At 43.1% G+C, this 19,504-nt stretch overlaps 1 protein-coding gene across 1 annotated transcript in view; it reads left to right on the forward strand.

Moving 5' to 3' along the window:
* The window catches only part of LOC149792478 (uncharacterized), a 36,676-nt gene that overhangs the window by 5,086 nt on the left and 12,086 nt on the right, over positions 1 to 19,504 (forward strand). The gene's annotated exons all lie outside the window — the stretch shown is intronic.

The following is a 19,504-nucleotide window of genomic DNA, read 5'->3' on the forward strand; positions in this document are numbered from 1 at the left end:
CGTGTTGAATTTGACTGGGATGATCGTTTTGACATCCATAACAATTTTTCTTGATCAATTCCGTCATTTTGTCGACCAAGTGTTTGGCAAAACAGGAGACTAAATGGGCTTCTTGTTCTGGCCATCTCGACTTCATCATGATTACTTCTTCTTTTTCCAGGGTCTCCTCACATTCCATGTCCAAAGTTTCTCCACTAGGTAAAGAGGGATAACAGTCTTCCATGGTTTCTAGTAATCTAGAATGACTTCTCTCAAACTGTTGATTTCTATGGTATTATCAAATTCTGCATACAGGATGACGTTCACTGTATCGTCCAGTGGCTTTGCAAACTGAAGTTCCACACGAATCTGGCCGGATTTTATAGGGTGGAAATGTCCTTCGTCGCTGCCTTGGTCTGGAGTGAAATCGAAAGCCCACAAAGCATAGCCTCCTGCATAATCGTCGTACGTAATGCCGTGACTGGTGTTGGTTCCTAACTGGCCCGTGGCTTCGTACAAGGACAAGTACGATCTCAAGTAATTGTTCTTGGTAAAGTCAGGTTCGAAAGGTCGGGTACACAAGGTCTTGCCATCACGACTGACTTCGATTTTCTTCACGTTGAAGTGCTGAAAGTTGAAAGGATTTTTAGCGAAGTGTCCGTTGAAGGTTGAATTCTCGACCATGCCAAGGATTAAACGTTTGGGTAACTGTCCTTGAAACAGATGATCTTCGATCATGGAATGATGGTTAGCGGGAATGGTGAACGTTTTCACTTCCACACGTCGTATGGGATACTTGGCGGTTGTTCTGCTCAACGTTTGACTGATGTCGTTACCTACTTTGGGTAACACTTCCACGCGTCGTACGTAGAGTTTGGCCTCTTCGATTTTGCTTTTAGGAGCCTTAGTAGCATCAGCCAACAAATGGAAAGCGGTACTGCTTCGATTCAGTCTGAGGCGGACATTGACCCCGTTCAGCAAATACTTCTCTTGCAACCACATGTCCAAATGCAAACGATCCATCAGTTCTAAACTCCTCTTGTCTAAGATTTTGATTTCTCTTTGCTCAAAGCCACTATTGGTTCCATCTACAAGGTCGAACTTGCCCGCTTCGTCAGGTTCCCACAGCACACAGGCATTGAGATGGGTATCCTTGGCATCTATTCCGTACGTCAAGAGATTTTCCAGGTAGGCACGGTAAGGGTAAGTATCCATGCTGCTGCTGACCACTTTGTTATTCAAGTACAAGTCCACTGAGCTGAACAAGGAATGCATGAAATTGTTGACGGGAGCTATATTCTCAGTGTCATCTATTCCACCATCATCCTTATCTAGAACTTTGACTTTCAAGTACAAGTAACTGCTATTCAAATCGATGTAATCTTCGGGTTGTCCTTTGATTTCAAACTCGATGGGAGCGGAATCGGTCAATGAGGAGACGGGATGAAATTCCACCCACTGGGATTCTTGCATCGTCATCATGGTGGGGGGCATGGTAAACAGATCCAGTTCCGTTTTGGAACAAGCGGAAGACTCTCGGTGCATCATTTTGTTCTGTTCTTTCTCAATAATCGAAAACGTCTAAGTCTCGAACGGTTCTTCTTTTCTTGGCCTTTCTCGCTTGAAGTCTGGTGAAAGGGTGTTTTCTTCGTCGTCTTTCTGCCTTGTCCTTGCTGAATGCCTGACTCGGTAGCGTGCAGGGCATTTATAGGTGTGTCTCGTCGACCTAAAATGTCTTTGCCCGTTTGCAGCAAGACATTTTTGCCAGCCCTCATGAAGGCTTCTTTAGGGTTTTGTTTGTCGATGATGACATTTTGGAGAAATTCTTTGCCTTGCGTCAGTCCCGCATCTTTCAAGGCGTGCAATCCGCGTGTCACCATCGGTTTCAACACCGGGGCCACCGAACGAAAGGCCGATTTTAACATGTCTCCTAAGCCGTGTCCTCGCTGTCGAGCCACCCCTCGGTACACTGGATACATGACTTACTTACGAGTCGTGAGAGAACCGTTTTCGAAAATGGAGTTTCTCCGTGACTTTTCCTTTGGTGAATGGAATATTTTGTCCCAAATCTCCTTTTATAGTAATGTTGACCGTGTCCAAATACGACTTGCTGACCGGCAAATAGTGAGGATGGACAAATTCGCGGTGAACGTGGTAAGTGTTTCCACCTTCCTCGTCAGCGTTCGCGGCAGAATCCACTTTGAAAGGAATGACACGCAGTAACGGCACGGAGGTGTGTCCCACCACGTTGTACTCCACCACATCGGAGTACACGAACATCAAATTCAGTCCTTGGTTCAGTTCTACCGGGGTACGAAATAACTTGCTAAAAGACTCGTTGTCGTAAACGCTGGGTAATTCGTTGTTCTTGAGTATGGTCATTCTCAGGTTCATGTCTCCGCCCAACATGTCAAACAATTCAGGACAAAATAAAATGGACAGGACTTTACTCCGTTCAAATTTCATCAAGAAGCGACGAGCTACTTTGTGGTACTCCATGGTGACACTTTTGTTCTTGACAATGTCAAAAGCTTTCCCAAACACGCCATTAAACTTGGTAGCTATGGTGTTGACCAAATGTTGACCACTAAAATAATAGCCTGGGAGAATGGACAAGTGGTAGGTCGACTTTTGAGTTTTCTCATTATAGGTTTTAATGTCAGATATGGTAACTCTCTTATCCAACTCCTGTTGCAATTGCTCGTCAAGAACTTCCACATCAAATTTATTTTGATTGGGAAGGACATTGAAGACTTGGGTTGGGTGAATCATTTCTACTAAAGCCACTTCCCAATGGGCTTCGTGATCTAAGGGGATGGCTTGAGGTAATTTGGCCGTGTAACAGCACAACGTGTTGTTGGGAAACACCTCCATGGAACTGTCACTGGGTAAGGTTAAGTAAAATTGGTTTTGGTGACTCATAATTCTAGAGTTCTGTGGCTGTCCGAGGGGATATTACTGGACGTCAGAGGTGTGTCTCCGCCCAAAATGGGGTTCTGGTTGTGGTTGTTGGAGTGGTGACTGGCACTGGCACTGGACACAAGGTTCCCGGGGTTCCCGTTCGAGGTGAATTTCAGGGAGGGATTAGGAAGCAGGTAACCGATGGAACTGCTCAATAAAATGGTCCACAATTGTTTGTCTCCTTGTTGCAAACTCAAATTGGCGATGGCTGCCCCGATGACACAATACACCACGAAGATTTGGCAGAAAAAGACGATTTGCGTTTTAGGCACACGTTCTCCACACCACACCCACAAGGGTTGTTTTTGTAAATCTTGCACAGAAGAACTAGGGGAAGGAGGAGTGGTCGACGTAGCTGCGTCTGCTGCTGTGTGAAAGGGCATGATGGTCACTTCTTCTTTTTATAGTCGATGACTTGCGAAGCGTCGATCCAAGAATCGAAACTGGGTGGATATCCTTTCCAACGTACTTTGACTTCTTTGACACGTCGTTTGCCCACTTTACGGGTTCTGCGTTCGAGAATGCTTTCGATGTCGTACACGTCGTCTTCTTTTTTGGTGACACGTTGTAACTCGGGCAAATAAAACGTTCCTTTGAGTACTTCTCCGTTCATGTCTTCCAATTTATAGACGGCAGGATGACGGCCATGTACTCGTCCAGTGACGCGAAACAATTCGGTTGTCCAGTTAGGTAAGTAACCTTTGTCGAAAGTGCGTTTGGTTTTGCCAATGCGCACCCAATCTCCTACGGTCAACTCTCCACTTTTCTTGGGGACAGCCCTCGTCGGGGACGTACCGAACAGACGCTCAAACACCAACACTTCATTGTCGGGAGTCACGTCTTGCGGAGCACGTCCGATGCTTCGATGGTAAGATTGGTTGTACGCTTGCACCAGGTGCGGTAAGATGTCGATGTACTTCAGAGTGTGGTGATGCGTAAAATATTTCCACATGCGTTCTTTCAAAGTGCGTTGAAAACGCTCCACGATGCTGGCTTTGGTTTCGGGATTCTCGGTGGTAAAAAAATGAATGTCACGTTTCTTTAATTCTTTTTGGAAAGCTTGGTTCAGAAATTCGGTGCCTTTGTCCGTTTGCCATCGAAGAGGGTGACGGCCACTTTGTTTCAACACTCGTTGCAGGGCTCGCACTAACTCGCTGCTGGATTTGGAAGTCAAGGGCACGACCCAGGCAAATTTGGAAAAGACGTCGATGACACAAAACAGATATTTGTAGCCACGATTGTAGCTGGCCAAATGAGAGACATCGGCTAAATCGGCTTGCCATTGATGATCGATGCCTTCCACTCGGGTGCGACTTCTGGCAAACTTGCGTCGAATGGGTTTGTGCAAAGTGTAGGTAGCTTGTTCTTGTAACCATCGTTGCACTTGAGGTAAACGGAGACTTTTCATTCGCGTTTTGGCAGCACGATACAATTTTTGAACTCCTGCGTAACCTGCAGGATGCGAGGGATCGTAGTAAATGCTAGCTAAGACTTTTTCCATTTTTTTGTGTTGATTGGTGTCTTAATAAGGCACCCACTCCTGGAAGAGGCTACTCTTTTTCTCTTGGGGTATTTTCTTGGATTGCAAGGCTTTGCGTGTGCGACCGGCAATAGGTGTCGAAGAGGAGGATGTCTGAGCAGGGGATATCGGTTCTTGTTTCACTTCTGTCTTCACTTTCTTTTTCTCTTGTGAGGAAGAAGGGGTGGCCATCATCTTTTTAATCCATCCAATTCTGGAGGTAGGTGGTGTTGTTAACTTGCGTACTTTTTCTGGTGGAGTTTGAAACCCTTCTTCTTCTTCTTCTTTTCCTTTTTCTGTCTTGACCACTGGTACCGGTACTGGTACTGGTACTGGTGATGGTGCTGGACTTTTCATCAAGGTCTTAAAATCTTTCAAAGTGGGTAGAGCTGTTTCGTCTAAAGCTTTCTGGTGAAAGAGTTGCAGTCGTTGCAAGAGTTGACCGTACTTTTGCGATTTTTCTGTTTCGGACAAATCTTGGCGATCCATCAAGGATTGCAATTCGTGTTGTAACTGGGACATCTCGCTCAAATGGGGATTGGGAGGTAAATGCGGGGTGCGTTGTTCTTGCCACCGATGGTATTCCATCCATCGTTTGTAAGGCACTAAAGCTAGTTTTCGTCCTTCCATGGGGTTGTCAGGGGTCGATTCTGAGATCTTGGAACTTCCGAGGCCTTTTTATCTTGCTCCCACCAGTCCTCCCAACATGGTTCCCAAGACTCCTTTCAGTATGGGGCCTAACAAGAGAGGTAAAATGCCTCCACGTTGGACCAACATCTTCTTTTTTTGACGAATGGGAATTTTCTTTTGAACCATTTGGCGAAGAACGTGACGATGTTTGCCTAAGCATTGTTTCTGGTGTTTGGACAAAGGGATCGTGCCTTTCAAAACGTTCAAACAACATTCGCACACGGTATCGATGACCTCTTTGGAGGCCGTTTGAATGAGTTTTTTTCGTAGGGGTGAAGAAGCTTTGGACAGGACAGATAACAGGTCCCCATGTTTAGCTAAACGTGGTGGCAGTCCTTTCCTTTTCTTTCCTTGGGGTTTTCTGGAGGGTGACATTTTTTGCTTGTGGGTTCCGGGACATTCACCGAACAGACACTAACGTCGATGACTTAACGCACGCCCTTTTATCTTTTTTTTGGGACTATCGCTTTGTCATAAAGGTGACAATGTTTTTCCCAAAATCACCAAGGAATCCTCCCCTTTGTTGACGTCTCTTTTTCTTGGAACGACTGTGTCTTTTCTTAGGGTAATGTCGATGCTTGGCTAAGCGCTTTGTCGGATGACGCGTCTGCCTTTGTCTCTTTCTTTTGTGGCTTCTTGGAGGTGACATCTTTTTTACAAGTTCACTGATACCCCGACTTGGTCACAGGCTCTTTTTATACTGGAACGCGTCGCCACTGATTGTCTTTACGTTTTATCAGTTTGAGGACAGGCATGACACGTCGTGCAGGGGTACGCAACGGACTAAATCGAGCCAGTTCTTGCTTGGACAAATCCAGTAAACTTTGTAACATGCCCGATCTTTCTTGGACTTTGATTTTGGGAGAAGGTACTTTGTGAGCAGCAGCCACTGCCACTAAATTGGAGGGTCCTGCCACTGGGGAAGTTCTTTTGGGGGTCATCAACGGAGATGTTCTTGGTGTGATCAACGTCTCCAAGTACTCTTCAGTTCTGGGTGTCATCCACGGAGAAGTGGATGAACGTGAGGATGCCGGAGACGCAGTCACTGCCGTGGCAGGTCGTGGTTTGCGAGTGTAAGGTTGCGTCCTGGCCGAAGTGCCTCTCTTGCGACTAGTTTTCTTCTGTGGACTTTTCTTTTTCTGGGGACTTTTTCTCTGTTTCTTTTTCTGGGGGCTTCTTTTCTTTTTCCGGGGTGGTGGTGTCTGGTAAGAGGAGGGTCCTGCCACTGGAGAAGTTATTCTTCTTGGGGACCTGGTCTTTTTCTTTTTCTTCTTGGGGCTTCGTTGGACTTTTGTCTTGGGGATAACTTTGGGGGCATTAGGATCCCATCTTAAGAGTGAGCGAATGATGACCCCTCCTAGAGTACCGCTCCCTCCAGGTTTCAAAATGATTTGTTTTTTGGTTTGAGTGTCGATGCGGGGATCGGCCAGTTGGACCAAAGCGACTTTGTTTCGATCGAAAAAGCGTTTGGTTTGATGAGGAATCTGAATGATTCCTTGGAGTAATTGACGTGCCGTCACCGTGAACCGTCGTAAGACTTCTTTGAGACTAGCTTCTAAGACACGGGCTCGTGTTTGTGGATCTTTTTCTCGACTGATGCCATACAAGGCACGAATCAATTTGACGGGAAGATGCGACTGAAGGGACGTCATGTTCACACTGTGTGAGACAGACGAAAAAGGGTCTGAGGTTTTTATAGATTTTTTGATGGGGAGTGAAATGAAGTCGAGGACGGAGACGTGTACAGGACAGGCCCTCCGTCTTGGCACCAGTGGTGAAACAAGTGGGTACGAAATCGCAAATCCTCGGGGGTCGTAGGTTTCAAATCGACGAGTGAATAGGCGTGTGGCGTTTGAGTGGCATCGTCGTACGCCTGAGTCAGCCAAGGCGTTCCTAACTGTTTGGCTAAGACTTGCACTTGCGATTTATCTCGAGGGCTTTTAAACAAGACCACGTAATGTGCATTGAGACTGATGGTGCGATGGGCTTTACTTTGTTGAAACAAATTTTGGGTGATGTAAATGACACTGGCATTACGGTGATGCCCTTTGCGCGTGAACCACAATTTAATTTCTTCTTCGTCTTCTCCTAACATGTCGTCGAAAATGACCAAATGGGTTTGACGGGAGTCAGAGACGATGCCGTCGTCTTCTTTAGGAATGCCTTCCACAAACACGATGGAATCGCCTTGACTTTCTCGCAAGAGGCTGTACGCCGATTGCCACTCTTTGTAACACCACACGATCCGTTGAGGTGGCCGATCGATCAAATGATGTTTATGTTCGATCAAACGTTTGACGAATTCGGTTTTGCCTGAACCGCTAGGTCCAGCAATGAGCATGTTAAAGGGATGGCGAAGATACAAAGCCTCCCAACTGGCACGATCTAAGTGTTCGTCGATGACTTTGACAGTAGAGGAAGAGGGAGCAGAGACAGCAGAGGTAGCCATGGTGTGAGAAATGTCACTTGTGACACGAAAACGAACAAGACAAGAGTTTATATACTTTTTCAGAACACGTTTATTGAATGTTTTTTTATCAAACATGAATACGAAAGACAAAAATACATAAAAGCCAAAGGCTTAAGTACAAGGATAAAAGGCACATGATAACGATGAACGTGGAATAAACACAAGTGTCTGTACAACAATCACATCTTTTGGGTAATGTTCTAACCAGTTCAACAGGGGGTAAGGTCACACAAGTGTCCTCCCGAAAGGGTCTTTCAGGTCTGTCCACGACAGTCCTGTCCTGGGTGACGGGTTCTTCTGGCACCGTCACTAACACGGGTTGAAAAGTAACTTTTTTCCTTGAACAACTCTCGTGCATACTGGGCCACTTCTTGGGTCCAAGCCTGAAAATCCCATTCTTTCCAGGCACGGACATCTGTCCAATGGGGATGTAAGTCACAAGCTACACACACATCGTCATACACGTCTTGGGTAGCTAAAAGTTGACGAATCTTTTTTTCCCGTAGAGGTCGAGAAGTATCCAGATGAAAACGCAAGGCTTTGAGCAAAAGGAGTTTTTCGTGACCATTTAAGGCCATGGAGGTGGTAAGTACTGATCGTAAAGAGTCCACAAAGAATCGGCTGGTAAACGAAATCCCAAAAAACAAGTCACTAAGACACACACCACTTGTCGTCCCAAATTGAATGGATACAGTTCTTGTAATAATCGATGGTAATGATCCACGGTTTGAATATGGTCATTGAGTTCCTTCCACGGAATCTGTTGGATGACATGTGACATAAGTCGTGGCATGGCAGCCTGTTTTTATAGTCTCTTTGTTTCGGAAACAATACACGTACTTTCTAGCCAGAGATCTTCGTTCTCCAGTAGGGAATCTAAATCTTGCATACTGTAACCGAAACTTCAGAGTTCGTTTAGAAGTTTCCTCTTCCTCTAAGTAGATTCCACGTAAAATATGTTGATAATCCTTTAACTTGTCTTCCTCAATGTATTGCTGTAGGTGAATCTCGAAGTAACCAAAATAATGAACATTTCGATCATTCACTAACTCAAAGTGTTGAACAAGGTCTGACCACTGAAACAATTTCTGACGAATCAGTTCTCTTATACCATTCAGGTACCAGTGGTTAAAGATCTGGTGACGTAACGGATGCAATTGTTCTTTACGTTTGACTTGTATTTTCACCAGCTCTCGGTAAATGCGTTCTCTCAACTCCACAGGCAAAGCACGAATGTTCTCTAGCAAAGTATCCATGAATAGGTCATACTAAATCCTCTTTGGTCTGACACAATAAATGTACTCTTTGCACAAACATGGTTTCACTTCAGTGTCAAATTTAAATCGTTGAGTCACTAATCTACACATTACAATTCGTTCAGAAGTTTCCTCTTTCACTAAGTTGACATTGTGTTCAAGATGTTGGTAATTCGTTAACTCTTCCTCTGGAATTCGATGCAGTACGTTTACAATGATGTAGGTAGAATCGTCCATACCAAACCAATCCTTTTTAAAACTAGAGGATCGTTGATCAATGTCTGTCCGATGGAACACTTTCAATTGAATCAATCCTTGTATAGCCTTCAGGTACCAGTGGTTCAAACACCGGTGACGTAACGGATGCAATTGTTCTTTACGTTTCACTTGTATTTTGACCAGCTCTCGGTAAATGCGTTCTCTCAACTCCACAGGCAAAGCACGAATGTTCTCTTGTAAAGTATCCATGAACAGATTATTATGGTAAGAAGTTACTTCAATGTCTCGGTCCCACTAAGGGTAAGTAATGACAATTCGGTGACCATCGAGCATGTTCTACGTAGGCCGAATCTTGCGGTTCCCAGTGGTGAAGTGTCACATCGCAACTGAAGCACCTGACTTTATCTCCTTCGCCCAAGTAGAAAAATCCGGCTCTGGCTAATTCTTCGGGGGTCGGTCCTCCCAGATACTTTGGCCATTTTCCTTTGAACGATTGAAGACGATTTTCAAAGTCGCAGTATTCCGACAAACGCACAGGAAACGAATATTCGTTTTTCACAGGTTCGTTTCGATGAGGGTTGAGTGACATGGGTAGGAGTTTGCTCAAGGCTGGATGACATCCGTAGGGGGGTAGACGTGAAGGTGAACATTCCCCTTTAAAACGAAACCCAGTAAAATGTCCAAGAGGACGAGCGGCATCACTTTCGCATCCGACAGGTTTGACACGCACAGCATCACTTTCCATGATAGGGGTAGGGGCACTAAAGTTCCCATGATGCTTTACGGCATCGCTCAGGTCACAACGTACAGCATCGTATCCATCGCAAGGCTCACAATCGCACTCGTCTGCAAACTCCGTTACGCAATTACAATGGTAACCACATGGACAATCGCAGTTTCCTTCCGGACATTTTCCGTCGCAATGCATGGGTCTTATCCATCCAATATTAGTCACACTAGAGGAAGATACAACTTTTTTACAATCCCCAAACTGGAACGATGTCTCTTTCAAAGTATTCATCTTGTTTGCTCGGTCTTGGTAGTCACAATGAACTATCGATCTTGCCTAGGGTTCCTTTTTATATACAGACCAATACCGACGTGACCGTACGGTAAGGTGAAATGATTGGGAAGTCGAACTCGCTTCTGGTACACGATTTGATAAACTTTTTCCAAAGGTCGACTGACGATGTGGTGAGTGGGTAAACGTACAATCTTGTTCGGTTGGTAAGTGGTCACTTTAAAGTTTCCATCCTCTTCCGATTGCAAGGCTTCTTTCAATACCCCAAAGTTGACCACACGACTGGTACGATGATTCAGAGTCAGTCCTTTCACTTTGCACGTCGTGTGCACTTCTCCTTGTTTGTCCCGGTATTCGTAGCCGTAATTTTTGGGACCGCCACTGACGAAACTTAGAATCTTGTCGTCGGGATGCTCGTCTGTCCAGGCTCCTAAACGGTCTCCTTCGATGTCAGGGTGATGTTGAATCGGGTGATGGATGTAAATGCAACTGTCCGTGTCAAAGTACAGGACGCGTTCTTCTAACAGTTCTAAAGCTTCGTACAATTTTAAGCGAGCATGGGCTGTCACGTAAGCCGCAATGATGACATTTCCAAAGGGGTCGTCTTGTACAAAGTCCAGATCTTCTTCGTAATTGACTAAGATCAAATCCTCGCGAACGACGTCCACGTGTTTCATGAATTTGGTTTTGTCGTGAATCATCTGAAAGTAGCGGGAAGGTTCTGTCAAATATTCCGTCTTGGGTAAACACGGGCGTTGTGCCATTTTACCCCACAAGCAATTTAACATCACTTTGGCAAACGATCGCCTGCCTTCGTTTTTCTCGATGTGGTCTAAAGTGATGCCTTCTTGTTCGTAGTATTTCTCTTTGAATTGTATTTGGTCTTCGGGAGTGTGACACCAGGAAGGATAGCCGCTGGCTTCTTGCTTCAGTTTCAAAAAGGCATCCACGTAGTCTGCGAAAATGCTTTTCTGAGTAGGGTCACCCTTGTGGTATTGTTGTGTCTTGGGAAAGTGGCAAATTTCGTACACTTCTAACAGTTGGTATCCCATGTCCATAGCTTTGAACAATTCTACGCTGACCCAGGTTCCCGTCAAGGCCCGTTCTTCCTGGCTGTGATGACAAGGCTCGTCTTGGTTGCACGTTTCGGCACAAGTACGGCACAAAGGAAACATCAGTTTGCCTTGACAATGGTGAGGTAAGACGGGATGGTATAGGTTCGTGGGAGGCAAAACTTTACACTTGATCAAGCCTTCGTATTGTCGAATGTTGACCAGGTCGATGTGTTCCGTGAACAATTGCGGGTGCCCTACAGGAAAGCGACAATATTTGCACACGTAGGGATACAGCGAACACACGTCCAAGTATTTGATTTCTTCTCCGTTCTCTTCGTCGGCTTGGTACAGCAAACAGGTGGCATTGGTCCTTCCTCCGTACAAACTATCCCTCGGGTTCAGCGGGTCCATGAACTGGTAACTTTCCACGAGGCGTTTAAACTCGGGATCGGTTTTCATACGGTGATCGTACTCGTGTTCCCACATTTCCACCACTTGGTATCCTTGCTGTTCTAACTTTAGGCGTCGCTGACAAGTGTCCTGGTACAAGTCTTCCATGGTTCGTTGCAAAAACTGATTTTTAGTGCCACGGTCAGGATAACAAACGGGACATCCGTGAAATAAGCAACCGTTAAACTCGTACACGATCTTGGGGTTTTCTAAGTCCCAGCCATCGACCGAATACGTTCCGATGGTCTTTTCGCCCCCTCCGTTGCGGGCATGCTGAATCCACTTGTCTTCCTTGTCGCACAAGTAATGTAACCAACGTAGGGCTTTGACCGAGTATTGACGCTTGACATAGTGGGTCGTTTGAGGACTGATGACAGCCACGGTGTTTTCAGGCATGAATCGTTGTCGATACACTAAGGAACACGCTTTGGCAATGGTGCAAGCTTCTTTCAAAGGATCGACCCCTCCGTGTTCCATGAACAGTTCTCGAAATTTTCCACAGCAACGTCGTAAAATGTCCACGTCGGAACGACAATACTTTAGCATTTCTTCCTGAAAGTCGAAGGGGTCAGAGGCATGAGCCTGGTACCAAGCGTAGAAAGCTTCTCGTTGTTCGGTACGCATGTTGTCGGGGTCGTAATAGTGAGCCTCAGGTAAATGGGGTAGAACGGCGTGTTGATTGGCTTCCGTATTGAAAAAGTGTGGAAAGTACCCTTTAGCCATTTCTGTCATTCCAAACGTTTTAGGCATTCGACTCAAAGGCATGGCCAAATAGCTCATCGAATCTTTAAACTGTACTTGTCCCACTTGCATGAAAATGATTTTGGCTCCGTTCAAAGTCACTTTAGGACGTTCGGTGCCATGTTCCGTATAGTATCTGAGAAGAAACTGTCCATCGTATCCGGAGAAATTGTGAGCCATCACCGTGGCATGACGATGACAATCTCCGTAAAGTCCGATGTCCTCTTGGCTCCACGTCTTGTCGATGGGGTCTAAGACCCATTGGGCAAAATCGGCTAACGTGTTTGGCCCCCGAAAGATTTTTTCACGCCCTCCAGGAATCTTGCTGCAGTGAGGGCAATGACTGAAGATAGGTTCTTGAATGCACTTCTCGCACGCTCGATGAGCCACGCAGAAATTAGGAATGTGAATGCCAGTCTCTTGCATGCATTCGAAATCGAAAAAGATGAAATTGCCTTTCTTCTTGTGACCGTCCTCTTTCTCTGGTGGGGGTTGGTATTTTTGCACGTAACATTGGTGTTCCAAGTCCACGATGTGGTGACAAATGTGACATTTCTTTTTTCCTGAACATACGTGTGCCTTGGTACTATTGGTACGTATGCCTTGTCCACACGTAGGGCACAATCTCAGCAGTTGACAAGCACATTTCTGCTGTGAACCTTGCGTTTTCAGATGTTGTTGGTAACAGGTAGGGCTGACAAACGTGCGCAGACAAGTTGAACAAGGCACTGGTTCTTCGCTCAGACAGGGTGAAGAGGCCAAACATCCTGAGCATTTCGATCCACAATGCTTGTGTTGCTCTCGATTATTATAACCATGGTCACATTTCTCACAGTAATAACCGTATCCCAGGAATCCGGTGATACTGGTAATGGTATCGAAATGGTCATCGTGATGATAAACATGAATGTATTTTCCGTCCTTAAAATCTTGACCTCGAAACAACAGAGACCCGCGCACTTCTTGAGGGTGCACTTTCAAAGTGTATCGTGGAGCTAGGGCATCTTGCAATTTTTGCATCTCAGGAATGCCACAGGGTGTGTCTTTGGACATGCCAGCTTTTCGTAACAGGAGTTCTGCTTCACTTCGTTGTTTGGCTCGGTCCGATTGTCGAATGTTCTCCCAGTCTCTTTTCCATTCTACCGTGTCGTTCTTGTTGGCATAGGTTCGTCCCACCACGATGGCACGGGCTAAACACATCTGGTCATGAGGATTGTGAATTTGGACAAGGCTACGCTTAATGCTGCGAAGGTCGTTCACCAATAACATCTTTTTGCGTCCGGTCCCTTGAGGAGGAGAGACGTGGGTCATGTCCAATGTGGCTTTTCCATCGGTGATGTCAAACTGGTCATTAGATTGTTGCACGTGTTGAATCTTGTCCATGACTTTGGAAGCGGTCAATTCTGCAGGGGTGCTAAACTCGATCCAAACAGAGGATTTCAAACCGTCGTGTTGTATGGAAAGTCTCAAGCGATCGTCTTCTTTGGGTTGACATTGTCGCTTGAGTGCAGTGAGCAGAGAATCCCACACTCCGGTGATGAACCCTTCTGCTTTCTCTAACGGTACTTCGGACTTGAAATCTTTAAACTTCACCGTGTATTTGTAAGCCGTGGTTCTAAATTTTCTAGAGGAGCGCTTTTCCGTCTCTCGAATGGAATAGTACTTTTCAGGGTTGACAAAGGGTGGTGGACTTGGTTTAGAGGGTTCGGATTCTGGTTCACTCATGTCCTCTTCAAAATCACTGGCATGAATTTGTGCCAATATTTCAGCCCTGGTACGAGGCGATAGATCACGTTTCTGCCTCTTACTTTCTTCTTTTTTCTCGAATGAATGGGATCGTTTCATCTTGAAAGCAAAAAGTCAAATGACTCAAGTTCAAACACCATGAACTACTTTATAGTCATAGCAGACCAGCGTATATAAAAGGGTGTGTGTCTTGTCCTTTCACTATTCATTTCACTCTCAAGCCGAGCACAACGATGGAAGAGACTAACCAGATGGAACGTTTCGTCAGAGCTTTGCGAGGGGTCATTAGAAAATTCTCTTCAGACCAGCCTACGGACTACTCTGCTTCCTTTCGAGATAAAAGTCAAGATACTTGCTATATCTGTCAGAAGAAAGGGCATTGGTCTTCAGAGTGTCCAGACCGTCAAAAAACAGGAGCTAAAAAAGACAAAAGTAAAGATACCTGTTATTATTGTAAAGAAAAAGGACATTGGTCTCCAGATTGCCCAAAAAAGAAACAAGAGGAGTCAGAAGAAAAGAAGGATTCTTCAGAGGAAGAGAGGGATTCTTCTGAGGAAGAAAGAAGACAGGTGAAGAAAAAGAAACAGGAGAAAAAAAGAAGGGAAGAAAGCGAGGAGGAAGAAGAGGAAAAGAGTGTGACGGTGAAGAAATTCAAAAAACAGAGAGACTAAACAAGGAGAAAAGAAGAAATCAATGAACTTTTTATTAAAGTGTTGTGTTGTGAATTGTGAATTGGATTGTAAAAAATGGAGAAAAGAATAAATGAATGATATAAGGTAAGAGTCTTTGAGTTTTGATTTTAAAATAAGAAGCTACACTCACGCACTCATACACAGACACGTACTATAAGGGTAAAATGGGTGGGGTTTATTTTTGAGTTATTGGCAAATTGAAATTGTATTTCTTTTCGAGAAATGTGGGTGGCCCTGAAAAGGGCCTTTTTTCTTTATGGTGCAGGGGTGAGTTTAAGCAATCAATTTTAACTGCCTTAAGCCTTTGCCACGGCCAAGGCCTACTTCTGGACTGCGTAATGATGATAATGATTGGGTTGAAATCACTAAGGGTGGTACGGTAGGCTTAGTCACAGGGTTGACGTGTTTAGCTCGGGAAGGTCGTATTCTCTTCGGTCGTGATAAAGAAGTCTGATACATTTGTTTCAGACTTCTTAACTCCGCTAAAATGTCCAACAGTACCGTGACCGTTTGATTTTCACCCTCTTGTTTCTTTGCTGCTACTTCTTCTTGCTGTTGTTTTTGTCTTACCTCTTCTTCTTGTTGCTGTTGCTGTAAGAGAAAAGCCTGTTCCGCTTCCCTTTGTCGTTGTATAAATTTCTCCAATTCTTCTTTCTGTCTCTGTCTAAAATTCTCCACTTGCGGTAATGAAGAAGGTAACGAAGGTTCCGGAACAAATTCTTGCGAGGAGAGAAAATCGACAAAATCCCAATTCACCTCTTCTGAAAGTAAGTCCGGGTTCCCTTGGGCGGTCTCCCCTGCTGGTGCACCCCATTGGATCGTTTTCTGAGTTTCCGTCATGTTGAATCACTGTCGCATAGATTGACTGCACACAAGCGCTAGCGAATCTATATAGACTACGTGACGTCACAGACTGCTCTCTTCGGATTGGATGCGGGCTGACTGAATTCTGTAACGCGTGTTCGGATTGGTGAATGAACTCAATCCGTTTCAATCCTTTCTGTCCCTATAAATAAGCGCAGTTCACTGCATTGATTCACCTATTGTAGGAGCCTCAACATGTGGACCGACGTTGAATCTTCAACCCTTGTGTCAACAATGATGTTCAGGACGGACATGCTCATGTATGTCCGATCCAAGTGGACCGTTGTCCACAGGACCAGCAGCAGCCTGTGGATAAGAAGAGTCTATATAGAGAGACAAGGTTGCCTCAAGAGGACTCTGATGTATGGCCCTGCTGTAAGACGAAGTTTGAGGACAAGAAGATGTCGCAAATGCCCTTTATGTTAAGGGTATATTAACATAAACCAAAGGCCCTTTTCAGGGCCAGCCATATTTCTCGAAAAGAGATAGTCTTTGAATTGCCTACCCCTTTTTTTATTTTATTTTTTATTTTATTTTTTTAAAAAAAAATAGAGACCCTCCCTGTTTCAATTTTACATAGACCCTATACAGTCCCAAGGGTTTTTTTGTCCATGTTAAATTTACATAGACCCTATATTGTCCCAGGGTTTTTGGCCATGTTAATTCCCATAGACCCTATATGTTCCCACGATTTTTCTCCATGTTAAATTTACATAGACCCTATATGTTCCCAAGGGTGTTTGTAATGATAAATCCCATAGACCCTATAAGATCCCCATTAACTACTCTTGTGGGCTAATTGGAAAGGCTGAAAATTGCATAAAAGGAAGTGCACAAAGTATAAATTGCTGATAATTTTAATGAATAATTCAAAGGTAATCACATGCCCGCGATGTGACTCTTTTTCAGTTTCTGGGCGTATGGAACTACAATTATATTCGAGGTACATTATTTACCCAAGAATCCGTTCTATAAATAGAATACCAGATATAAACTGCTTATTAGATATTCTTACATGGGTTATCTTCATTTGTAATTACAGTTTTAAAAGTTACAAACAGAATGTCCATGAAATCATTCACCCACCACAATCGGACTACCACCTACTGCAATCAGATTTGTGTAATATCTGCCTCATTTATAGTGTGTTACTCCACCGTAGATCAAAATTTAAAGTATTGACCCTCGAACTGTAATCGAAATCAATATAGGTAAGACAAAACAATAGAGCCTCTCGTGGGGTCTTTTACAGCAAACATTACAGATACTCTGGAGGAGTTCGATCCGGTTACTAACACTAGTGGCATTGTCATAAACAGGCCTCTCTCTGGGCTTGAAACCTATCGTGATGTCATTTCTGCAGGTATAGACCTGTTCAAAGTGAACACTGACAAAATGTATGACGGGTTGTTTAAAACTGGGTTTGATCAAGTTTTATTTTAGCTTAAAAATATTCTATTTTGCAAATCAGAATGATTTGTTTCATTAATAAACGTCATTCAAGCATTTAATTTATTCAAACCCTAATGACTAGAAAATAGATGAACCCCAAAACATTGACATTCATTTGAAACTTCGCTTACCATAGTGTTTAAGTCACCATCAATATTTAAATTAATGAGTATACTAGTCCAGGTAAGATTTCAAAGCAGAAATTTTGTATATCGTATTTGACTACTGAATGCTTCCAATGGAACATTAAGTCTTGTTTGGTGTGACAGTATTCAAGCCCAAGGTGAAGGCCGTGTATTCCAGCAAACCAACCGTAAGATGACGGTTTGAACTAAAACAGGCAATAATACAGTATATGACATCATGCTAAACAATGTCAGATGTGGTCAGCATGTTGTAATAAGACAAGTGAAATGGACATTACCAGGTATAATATTACGGAGTCAAATAAAGTGTGTTCTGTCCTAAAACAAATCCGTGTAATTGGTAACATGAACTAAATACCTTATCATATCTTGTATTAGCAGAAAATAACAAGTAGCGTCAATATTCTGTACGCATAGTGTGCATGAATGCTTGGGGATGTCTAATATTTACACAAATATTTATTTTTTTAGTTTAAGAGTATGCAGACAGCTTATTCAAAATTTACGTTACTGGACTATTTCTAAAAGACTATAAAGAAAACCTTAATTTTTTATATGTTCTTAATTTACTGCATATAATGCAGAATCATCATAAATACTGAGAGACTTCGTGTTCATGTCAACTGTGTATGGATGAATATAGCGGATATTTAGATGAACAACATTACCTTATTTTGCCAATCCTGTACCTTTTACTAACATATCCGTATTTGACCCACTATCAGAACGTATAGTTAGTAACTCTGATAAGGTTCGTAGTAATTCTTGGGTAAACATTCGGGCTTCACACCAGACCACTACAGAAACTAATCATGGGGTCCTTGACAAAATCACTGTAACTGACGTAATCGAGCTGTCAACACAAATGTGCTTATATTGATTTTCTTTAAAAACGTATAAATGAACGACTAAACTAAATAGTATTCCCCTCTTCATTTCTGTTGCTATAGAAGTTGTGAAAGCTGGGTTACTTTGTCTATGGAACTCACCATATCAAACATAACAGTATCATCTGTGATACAGTCATATGACAAGGAAACATTAAAATGCGGAAAACATCATTTCAGTGTTGTTTCATTTCATTGGAATTCTTCTTGTCCATTTCCAGGCTATTCGATAACAATTCCTGCTTTGTCTTTCACTGTTAACAGTAGGAATATCGTCCGTGACGACAACATATTGTTCCGACATCAGTGTAACTTCTTGTAAAAATGACATATTTGATTGAAAATGTCACTTAAAATATCATCGGATATTGCATGTCAATATAAACCACAAGTAAGTTATTACGTGGACAGGAGGAAAAAACTTTGTGTTTGAGAAAAGTATCATAATTATTCAAATTACATATCTCACTGCCGCAAATTAGAGTGGAGATTGATATTTAGAAAATCACCATAACACTCACAAACATTGTAGTGTCCTGTTCTAATCCTTCTTTTTCACTGGCACAAAAACGAAATTCTTTTCATCCTTTAAAATTTGTTGCTAACTCACACGGTCTCGACTGACAAATGTCCAACACAGGAAAACTGAGAAGGCATGAACAAAAAGTCTGACTAATTAGTGAATGAGATAAGGAAGCTGATTGGAAGGTCAGAAACCAATTCATATCAGTCGGACATAGTTACCTGATCTCATCGTAATAACAACCCATTTGGTATGTCAAGACATATTAGTTATAATTAGTTCCGAACTCAAGATATAACATATTATGCAATATAACGAAATATTGACAAACACGTTTATGTGATAATTAACTAAGAAGAAAGAGGATAACATTTTTATATTATTGAATTCTTTAGCAGATTTCAAAATTTACACGCAGTGGCATACTATAAGCCATCAAAATTAAATATTCTAATTAAACAGCGAAGTTTATTTAATACAACATGTGCCAATCCAGTCGTGAAACAAGAGGTCTGCCATAGAGACAAACACACTGACCTGAAATGAAATTATACGCCTCACGAACAGTAAACATCACAACAAGTTGTTACTTACTACCCTTAGACACGGTATAATGAGAGAATTCCTAGATTCTATTCCTCTTGACAAACTCTCATTGATTTAGGTTTATGCAAGTCTTAAATGCAACGAGTCCTTTTGAATATATATATATATATATATATATATATATATATATATATATATATATATATATATATATATATATATATATATATATATATATATAAACAAAGCCCGTTTTGCATGCTGTATCATTTGTGCTTTATTCGTTT

This window comes from Sinohyriopsis cumingii, chromosome 9, assembly GCF_028554795.1.
Source record: "Sinohyriopsis cumingii isolate HCF-2022 chromosome 9, ASM2855479v2, whole genome shotgun sequence".
Lineage (NCBI taxonomy): Eukaryota > Metazoa > Mollusca > Bivalvia > Unionida > Unionidae > Sinohyriopsis > Sinohyriopsis cumingii.